Below are 10,234 nucleotides of genomic sequence, written 5' to 3'. Positions count from 1 at the left end.
AGCTCTCCTCTATAAATATGAGGGGCTTCTTTGTAAATATCAACTTTTGGCTAATGCACCAAAACTCTATCAAATTGTAGAGCTATGAAAGACTTTGTGCTTTAAGTGAAAATCTTAAAATTCTATCAATAAAGAAGTAGGGTTGTTTTCCAATCTTTTTCTTGAATGCACTTTATTATATGGTGAGAGTCTTCTTATGTCATTCTTTGCATACTATCTTTAAAGATCGAATAAAGTGGCGTGAGAAGATATTGGATTAAAAGGTATACAGATAGAATATTGTAGATTTGTGTCATAGTATTTTATTATGAATATTTCACCAGTGTTCGAAAAACAAGGTGGAGATTTTATGCTACATCAAGTTATCTACTTAGAGTAGAGAAGATTGTGATACATAGGAAAGACTTTAGGATACCTACATATTACTGTAAGTTATTTTTCAAGAATCAGTTAAAGAGACCAGATTAGACTTTGGGCTTGCAAATATTTCAAAGTTAGTATAGATTAACTAGTACATCTTTAAGTCAACTTTTTGTTTGGTTGAAAGTTATATCGATTATTATTACCTAAATTAGTATCTTGTAATTTATGATTCATTGTTAAAGAAGAGAACCCATTATGAAGAAAGAGAGTTGGATGAACACTTATTCTAAAAAAAGAGAATAAAGTGATTATTGTACCCTTGAAGATAGTATAGAAAATAGAAGTTAGATAGACACTAGGTATTAGATTGCAATAAGAAAGAAAACTGCCATTTGTGAGGAGAGATTCAATATCATCACACTATGGTTGAAAAGCACATTTTGTAATCATCCCCTAATTATAAAATTTTCAACCAACAACTAGCAAGATAAATTATGCTAGGTGATCATAAGAAGAAGAGCGAGAGAGGTCATAGAATCCACATGCTAGCAAGCTATGTTATGCTAGGTGACCCATGGGGACATGAATAATCACGAGACAATAAGATTTATTATGTTGTGTGATTCATGTAAAGAGGGAGAGTCAGAATAGTCTAGCAAGTTGTGTTATGCTAGTTCAACTCTCTTAAAAGGGAAGAGTTGAACGGTCTAGCAAGCTATGTTATGCTAGTCAAATCACCCTATTGCATATGTTGTTGTCTAGTTTCGAGGATGAAGCATCTTGTATAAGACTTGTTCGTCTAGTTTCAAGAATGAACACCCCATATAAGACATGAAATGAAAATAAAATATGCCTGGTTTCGGGCACGAAGCATATCATATAAGACATGTTGGTCTGGTTTCGAGAATGATCACCCTATATAAGATGTATAAAAGGTTGCATCTAGTTTTGGGCATGAAGCATCTTGTATAAGAATCGTTGGTCTAGTTTTGAGAATAAACACCCCTCACAAGATAAGAAAAATATAGTACAAATAAATATAGTCAAATAGGGCAAGATGTATGCCCCCCCTTCAGATGTCAACATAGTCCTATGTTGATGTCTTAAGGAAGCTAGAAACAAGGATACACACCTTCAACACCAAGGAGATATCCTTTTGCCAACAATGTTCATAAATCCAAGCTAAAGAGGCATTACTCAAGTATAATCAAGGAAAATATGGTTGTAAAAGAGATATCTCAAGCAACAAGTGTAAAGAGAATCCTTAGGAGGAGGAGGAAGTGATCTTTTCTCAAGAGACATCTTCCTCCAATAGGAGACATTTGTACAAAAATAACATCATTGACCAAAAGAAAGGGAAGGAAAACAAGAATTTATACCTTCTCCCTATTGCTAGGAAAAAGGGATTCTTGATAAAGGATAACACACTTTTGACCCAAATTGAAGGGTTTGTTTATAATAGACATAAATTTCCAAATGAAGAATAGGTTGTACACAAGAATATACACCTCTTGCATATGAGAGAATCCTTGAGCAAACAAACCACTTCACACAAGGAATAACACCATATCATAAGAAAACAACACTCAACAAAGGAAAAGTGGATCCTTAGAAAGGATAGGAAAGATCAATGCCCCCCAAACACAAAGACAAAAGGAAGGGTTACACAACTTCCAAAGATAAATTGTAACTAAAATATGTAGCACTTCAAGCAAAGAAAAAGGTCCTAAGAAAGAGACACACATATACTCACATGAAGGAATATTCAATGCAAGAAAAGACATTAAATTATGCAACATCCAACTCAAAAGAAGAGGTAAACTTCAAAGAGAAAGGAGAGAGAGAGTTGAATATATTGTCCTTGCCCCTCAAGTGAGGAGACAAGGAAGAACTATGTTGTTGCCCAAGTATGATTGTTGTTGAAACAACATCACTATGCATGAAAAAGAGACCCCAATAAAGTTTTCTACTAGTGTCATAGGGTGAGGAGCAACATGATAGGGTGAATGGAGTGCTAAGGCACTACCTCTTCACCAAGGAAAAGTGCAAGATCAATTGTAAGAGCTATGCGAGCTCGATCATATTGGTCTTGAATAAATTCTTTAAAATCTTTACAATTTCCAAGAGAATGAGAATAACTACAATGAAAAAGATAATGGTTAGCACTTTCTCTATGCTTATAATTGTAAGTAAGTCTAATGAAGGGAAAAACAACATTCTTATCATACTTCAATTTCCAATAGATTCTTGTAGCTGATTTTTCTTGATCATCAATAGGGGTAGGTCTTGTCTCTTGAGATGTAGGACAAGGTGTATTAGAAGGGGGAGGATTGTCTTCTATGGTTTTGATAGTTCCATTATCAACGAGTTCTTGTATTCACTTTTGAAAATCAAGACAATCATTGGCTTGATGGTCATTAGTTTGATGATATGAGAATTTTTTTTTTTGAGGAAGAAGCACCTTTGGATGGACGATAGAGTTTATGCCTTGCAAAATACTCCATAAGATTTTGAACTCTAAGAAGATCTTCCATAGATGAATGATGAGGATCTTGTATACCTTCTGCACTAGCTTGTGAAGGAGGGTTTATAGGGACTTTGATTCCTTGCCCATATTTTCCAATTTCTTGTCCACTATAACCTTGTATTGAGATTAACCACTCCTATAAGAATGTTTAGATTGTGAAGAAGAACGACCATTATAAAATATTTATTTAAAATTGGTCTAGTGTAAGGGCACATGGAGGGATCAAAGGGATGATTAGATGAGGAAGGAATATCCTTTGTTGGGAGATTCTCTTTTCTATCGTCATTATTCATATCCTATTTGACAGGTGGGGAAGGAGGGTCCTTATTATCTAGAAATTCATCTTTAGTTAATGTTATAAGAGGAGATAAGTCATGAATAAATGACATAACATCATCTTCCCTACAAATATGTTGATGTTTGAGATAAGCTCTAGGAGAATGAGGAGGATCTAAAGAGATTGATATACCAACATTTGGATCTTGCCTCATGTTGGGACCTCAAAATTTTTGCATAATTTTGAGGGCCCACGTAAAATTTTGTTCAAACGCAATTAGATTTACCCCTGTAGAATAAGCCTGTGTAGCTCAATTTGAGAGCTCACAATTTTGCACCCTTTGAGTATCATGAGAAATCCTCTTGGGGAAGTGTTATGCACCTTTCAGAGGTACCATGTGCCCAGTTGCAGCTTCCTTGGACCAGTTTTGACAAGTTTATGAAGTCTCCTTTGGAGGTTCTGAAGTTAAGGTTGTTGTTTGCACATATTGCACTTTTCTGAGTAAGCCCACTTCGAGCAGTTGTATCTTTGTACTGGATGATTGCCAAGCCCAACTGATAGTTGTCCACGATTCTCTATAATTTTTTAAAACCCCATGCCAAGTGGTATGACCCCATGAATTCGTTTGATGAATTTTTAAAGTTAAATCCGTTTGCAAAATGTCCAGTTTTGCAAACTGGATTGTATCAAACAACAGTTTGTGGCCTCCTTTATGAATTTTTATTCCAAACCCAATTGACCTACAATTTAAAGTGGTTGTACCCCATGAATCCCTATAAAATTATCTACCACCTCCCTAGTTTGTAGCCCCCCAACGCATCGGTTTATCAATTTTTAAGACCCATTCCAAGTGAACTTTTTCATGGTTTCAGAATCAACATGTTCAGATTTTTCAGAGTGGGCAACTTTGATGGTTAATATTTTGCACGTAACTTAATCAGATCAAATCCTCTTGCACACCTATTCAGGGTATCTAGATGTGCCATCATGCCAAGTGGCAGCTCGTGAAACGTAGGTTTGATATTTTTACAACTAGTTATTGAAGGGGTCTCAGGGTGTTTTAACAAGTGCAATTTTAGATAAGATTGGGTGAGAAACTTTGAAAGTTAATATATTTTGTCTCGGAATTAGTAATGAGGATCCATCTGATGCCCTGGATTCCTTGTATAACATTCTATCAACGTGCCAAGTTTTAGGCCTTGATGAGGTGTTTTGATCAATTTTCAAAACTGATTCCCAAGGCTACTCATATGTTTTTGACCAAATTTCAAAGTTGTAAAATGCTAAGTTTAATGACTACGGATTCAGTTTCTTCGATTCCGAGCACCTCCAGTGATGTAGCCCACCCGAGATCCAACTAATGTTACAAATCAGCAAAGTAGTTGGAACCCAGTAAGTCAAGTATGTGCTATTTAAATCATCTTGATTTAAATAATGTTTCATATAAATCAATTCAGAGGAAGGGGAAAGAAAGATCACGAGGGCTGTTTAATTAATTTTTAAATTTGGCCATATGAAGGGGTAGCTGAAACAAAATAATTTAAGTCATTCAACTGATTTAAATATCTGATTGCACAAATGGATCTAATTCAAATGATTTAAAATATGGAGACAATGAAATCATACCCGTCGTAATTTAGAATTATGATACATATACATATTTCATCATGAAGGTCATTGAGATCGTGGTGGGCCCATGTGAATTTGAAATAAACTGGGGAAAGAAGCAGCACAGGTTTGAGGACCTCTCAAAAAATAAAAATCTTCTTCACCCGCATGGTATGGTTTGTGAAGAGAATGCAAATACCTTTTATTTATCCTGCATGCCCTAGGTGGGAGGGACGAAAATGGTGTGGGATAAGCGGATAAGAGAAAGGGTAGAGATGTGAATACCGAGAAAAACACGATGACCGCAGGAAAAGAGAAAATTAGGGCAAAATCAGTCCTGTGCTGAGAATTAGGGTGAATCCTCATTGTTTTTTGAAAACTTGAGTAGCTACAGTAGATTATTGGCTATGGCGGCGCCCTAAATGTTGAATCGGCTCAGTAGAGCTACCCGCAAATACATTCAGATTACCCAAGCAAAATCTGAGACGGTTTCTAAGGTCTGAAGTGGAATTCATGATGCAACCAGAATCAGATCGAGCTCATGGCGGACTGTTGGTATACATGTCATGTATTTTAGCAGATTGGAACCAAGAAGCACATTCGGTGCACGGTGATTTGCAAGGGGAGTTCTTAGCCACGAGCAATGTGTATCGTGGAGCTGATGGGAATAATGGCACGATTGTGCAATGGTGCCTCTTCATCAATTATTTAAAACCGAATTCATCTAAAAGCCAAAGCAGTTGGAGAAGGTGTTGCAGGATAAGTCCCACCACTCGTAGGTTTGCATTAATGTCTTTGGCGAAACCCATGAAAGTATGGAAGGCGTGGTTCAATGCAAAGGAACTTCTGTATAAGGTTGCAGTGATGGAGATAAATGCTTTGGGCATATTCTTGGTTCAAGATGCACACAAAAGGAGGGGCACGCTGTAAAATACGTTGGCTATGTGAACAAGAAGAGAACGTAGCATATTACGCTATTGCACAGGGATGAACACATTGCAAAGCAACCATGAATAAATAATAAGATTGCAAGTATGGATTGCAGGGATGATACAGTCTCTTAAACCATTCAGTTAATGCCTCACAAAAATGTGATCTTATGGGAGGCGACAGTTTAGGGTTGCCAAAGAAGAATACTTGCAAAGTGTTCGAAGGAATCTTATCGATATTTTGATGTTGCAATGGTGCGGTTATGGATTAATAGCCTACTGATCTCAGCAAAGACCACATGAAAAGGAAACAATGCAAATGAACAAATGAATGTAGCAATAAGAACAGTTGGGTGTTTGTGGAGCTTTTGTGTAGAGGCATTACCATTGTGTTATTCATTGGATGCCATATAGGCCACATCGATGGGTAATTTAAACCATGGTTGTGAGGCATTTTCTTTTGTGCCCATCTTTCACAAATTCAACAATGGTGAAGGGCCTCGAATCTCACTGAAATGTAAAATCTCTCGATAGATCCATGAATTAATATTTCCATGAGAGGCGTACAACATGAACATGAGTAGGGTGGACTGTGCATCTATATTTTTCAACCATCAGCGTTTCCAGCGGGTTTAATGTTTGCAAAAACAGTACGAGAGGAGGCCATCAATGTACATTTTGAATGAGATGGGTATGTAAATTTGTTTCAAAGAGCCTCATGGTCTGCGTAGTAGGATGATTCAGGCCACATCTCAGCAAAATGCAAAGTGGCATACATATCAGTCTCATAGGGGTTCTAGAAAATCAAAATGTTGATGTTGTTTGATGCAATTTAAGGGTTCTTGCCTCTAGTCGTTGGGCCCATATTCCTCAGCAGACCTTTAAAAGATCGATAAATCAATGATACATGTAAATCCTGTTAATTTCTGCAGGAATCATGAGGATTATGAATGCCTATAGGTTTTGAATGGTCTCCCATCAAAAGAGACATCTAAAGAAAGTGACAGTCACCACTGCAGGGAGGTGAAATTTTTAATTCTAGCCAGGTTAAATGCATTTTTTACATGAGGTATTTTCACACAAGGGGTGTAACCAAAGGTAGAATGTGCAGTATTGGAGTTGGCTTATTGTAGAATGGGGTCATTTTCACTTTCGTCCAGGGCAGAGCATCTTTTATTAAAGTGGGTTAATTAAAAGGAAAAGGGGGGAAAGCAAATATTTCCAACTGTGAGCAAAATGAAGAAAAGAGTGGGGGGTAGTTTCAATATATTTTCTAGATTGCTCTGTACAGGCAGAGAGGTGGACTGACTTATTTACCCAGCAGGGTAATTCCTTTTGTGAGAAGAAAATGCAAATAAAAAAAGGACGAATGCTTTTGTGACATGACTTTTCCAGCCAAGGGGTATTCTACTAAATCTGTGATTTTTCTTGCAAAAGGGGATGAATGCAATATATATGTGATTCAGAGTCAAACTTGAATTTTTATTTAAGAAAAAGTCACATGCAAGAAGTGACAAGGCATTAGCGAGAGGTTTTTTTCTATTTTTGAGCAAGGAGGAAAATTGTGGAGAAAGTCAATACAGCTAAAGGGGAAATTTTCGGGATTGATTTGAAAGGTAGCTACAGGCAGAGATGGTAAGTTTCTTCCAGATTTCTGAAGATATCACATTCGAAATCAGAGTGCAGTTTGAACACCAATTTTGGAGGGGAAAAGTGCAGATTTGAAATTGAAGACAGCAAGGATGAGGACACGTGTCATCTTATGATGCAATTTAGGGTTTTCTTTAGGGCTTCTCTCTTGTCTATTTATTAGTTCTTGCCATAGGAGGAATGCTAATGCATTCATTGAATGCATTTTGGATGAGGACACGTGTCATCTTATGATGCAATTTAGGGTTTTCTTTAGGGCTTCTCTCTTGTCTATTTATTAGTTCTTGCCATAGGAGGAATGCTAATGCATTCATTGAATGCATTTTATTTTTTATGCTAGTCAATCATATGAGACTATTTTAAAATATTTGTCTATATTTCTATAGTTTCAATTTTGACATATTTTCTCACAATTTAAATAATACTATTTATCTCTTTTCTTATTGGTCTATTCTGCAAACAGTCATTGCAAAAAATGTATTTTCTTTAGTTAAAAAATAGTCAATATTATTTACAATTATGTGACAATAAATTTTAGGCCTCCCTCATAATAATAAATGATCTTCAATTCCGCAAAAATCTTGAGAAATCTTATTTCATTCAATGAAATCCAAAAAAATCTAAGAAAGATATGATTGATAGGATGTATTTCCATCACATATGTCATTTCATTGAATGCATATTTAATATGGTTTTTGACAATTGTATTAATATTGAATAGATTAAACTATTGGTAATGTACAATGTACTGTAAATGCACTTGTCACACTTAATTTTGTATACTGTAGGCTACAGTTAGCGTCCAAAATAGCGTCTAGAAACATCCGTCTTGGTACGTTTGTTTATTGGACAGGATGCATTAATATTAATTTGATGGCCTGCTATTAATGCACATACAACAATTTGATAATGGTCGTTGGTTATATTTACTATACTTTGCTGTGTGTGAGTTACCAGTTCTGCTAAAATTATACCTCTCTATTCTTTTTCATATGTGCTTTGAGTCGGTGTATGTTTCCAGAAGCATTGTCTATTTTGTTCTCATTTTGCAACGCATCTCATTCTGTCCTTTTGCACCAGCTTCATCTTCTGATTTATATTTCATATGTCTGCTGAAAGGTACCATTTTCAGGTTTTCTGAAAACCCTATTTATTCATCGGACAAAGAACAACATTCGAACCGGACTACGCGCAAGAAGAAATAGAAAAGAGGTATGGGAAAATCTGAAGGATAGTGTTTTTTGGAACGTTCTTTCTGATATATGTTTTTAGGGCTTAATTATTTTCACCACTGGTTTTCTCTACATATAACCCATTAATCTTTACTTGCACTCCAATGTTATTCTCTTTCTTGCTATCTATATTCTTGTGGTTATGTTTCCGTTATCGACATTTGGAAGGCCGCCTCTGTAGTAAAATTGGAGCATCTGCTCTCTCCACGAGACACTTCCACAAACCAGAAAAAGGCATTTCTCCTTCATTTCTCTGTTATATAACTTTCTAAATTGCAATATATGCCAACGTGAGTTGAATGTGACATCAAGACTGTACATTACTCTGTTGTCTCCGCTTTTAATGAGTCTTTACACTATAGATTAACCTGTTTTTTCCGCTTCTGGTGAGTCTTTACACTATAGATTAACCCGTTTTCTCCGCTTCTAACGAGTCTCAAGATTGTGGGTACAATGCTTTCTCTGTGAAGTAGAGTTTCCTACAGGTCCCGCTCTTTAACCCATCTCTAGCCTTTAGACAAGGGTGTTGATTCATCACCATGGTCACTGGATTGGAGTGGGGTTGTGACTGTTATGTTTTTGACAGTTACAAATGTAAGTTGGAAGAACAATTTCTATCTTTCACACTAAGGATTTATTTTGTTGTCTTTTAATCTAAAGATTTAAAATTTCACTATTTTCTTAACCATCTCAGTAATCTGCTGGATACAAATTGTCTGCCTTTTATCTAGATGATGAATTTATGCCATGAGTGTATTTCTGCTCAATAAATTTGCCTGTATGCAAAATATAGGTTATTTTCTGTAACTTTTTCTTGAGTTTTGTCTCGTGCATACGATGCAAGGTTTTTTTTTTTATCTATTTGCAATAAACAAAAACCATGATCGACATTTTGCAGGAAGGAGACCATGTTAAAAGCATAAATCCTGGATACCTGTCATAGGAGCAGAACTGCTTAATACAGTAAAGCAAATTGGCTACAAAATTGCTTTCTCTATTTAAAATTATATATTTATCATGCATCCCACAAACTCAGTTACATATATATGTTACAGCAACATAGTCACATACTTTGCTTTAAATATTGCAAATGCTCCAAAGACATTTTTATTATACTATGCAGTGACATACATATATTGTTTATCTAAATTGTTTTGAATATATATATTTCTACTTGTACCCTTACCTCTGCAAATCTTGTTTCATTGTACTCTCTTTTATATTCAATTCTGCAATGATCTCTACATTTGTCATTATACGTCCAATGTGACTTCATCTAGATTTACTGCTGTTTGGATGTTTTTGAAAAGTTGAGTTACTTCTGAAGAAGAGTAGAGTTGAATGTTTAGGATACCTTGTCTGTAAAATTGTTCTGCTTTGTGGATGGAATACAGGCTACCTATTTTGGTATTTCAATTTAATGCCTAAACCCTCGAAGGAAGACACTTGAAGAAAATTATGAAAATAATTATATTTTATATGCTCTGTTTACTGGGTGAGTAGTTTCAGATATGCATGTTTATCATATTTCCTGATTGCATGCTTTCATGTATACATTGTATTGATGTACATAAATCAATGACAAAGAAAGGACACTAACTTGCAATCTAATGTCAAAGATAATAATGCTGGCCCTCTGGACACATTG

The 10,234-nt window shown here is 35.7% G+C and overlaps 1 long non-coding RNA gene across 1 annotated transcript; it reads left to right on the top strand.

Moving 5' to 3' along the window:
• Positions 1 to 8,369: 8,369 nt before the first annotated feature.
• On the top strand, positions 8,370 to 9,813 carry LOC131063701 (uncharacterized). The gene is made up of 2 exons (XR_009358844.1): positions 8,370 to 8,566; positions 9,485 to 9,813. It is a non-coding gene; the product is annotated as an uncharacterized LOC131063701 (long non-coding RNA).
• Positions 9,814 to 10,234: the final 421 nt, after the last annotated feature.

Source organism: Cryptomeria japonica, chromosome 9 (assembly GCF_030272615.1).
Source record: "Cryptomeria japonica chromosome 9, Sugi_1.0, whole genome shotgun sequence".
In the NCBI taxonomy this organism is placed as follows: domain Eukaryota; kingdom Viridiplantae; phylum Streptophyta; class Pinopsida; order Cupressales; family Cupressaceae; genus Cryptomeria; species Cryptomeria japonica.
This window is presented reverse-complemented; position numbering and strand designations above follow the sequence as displayed.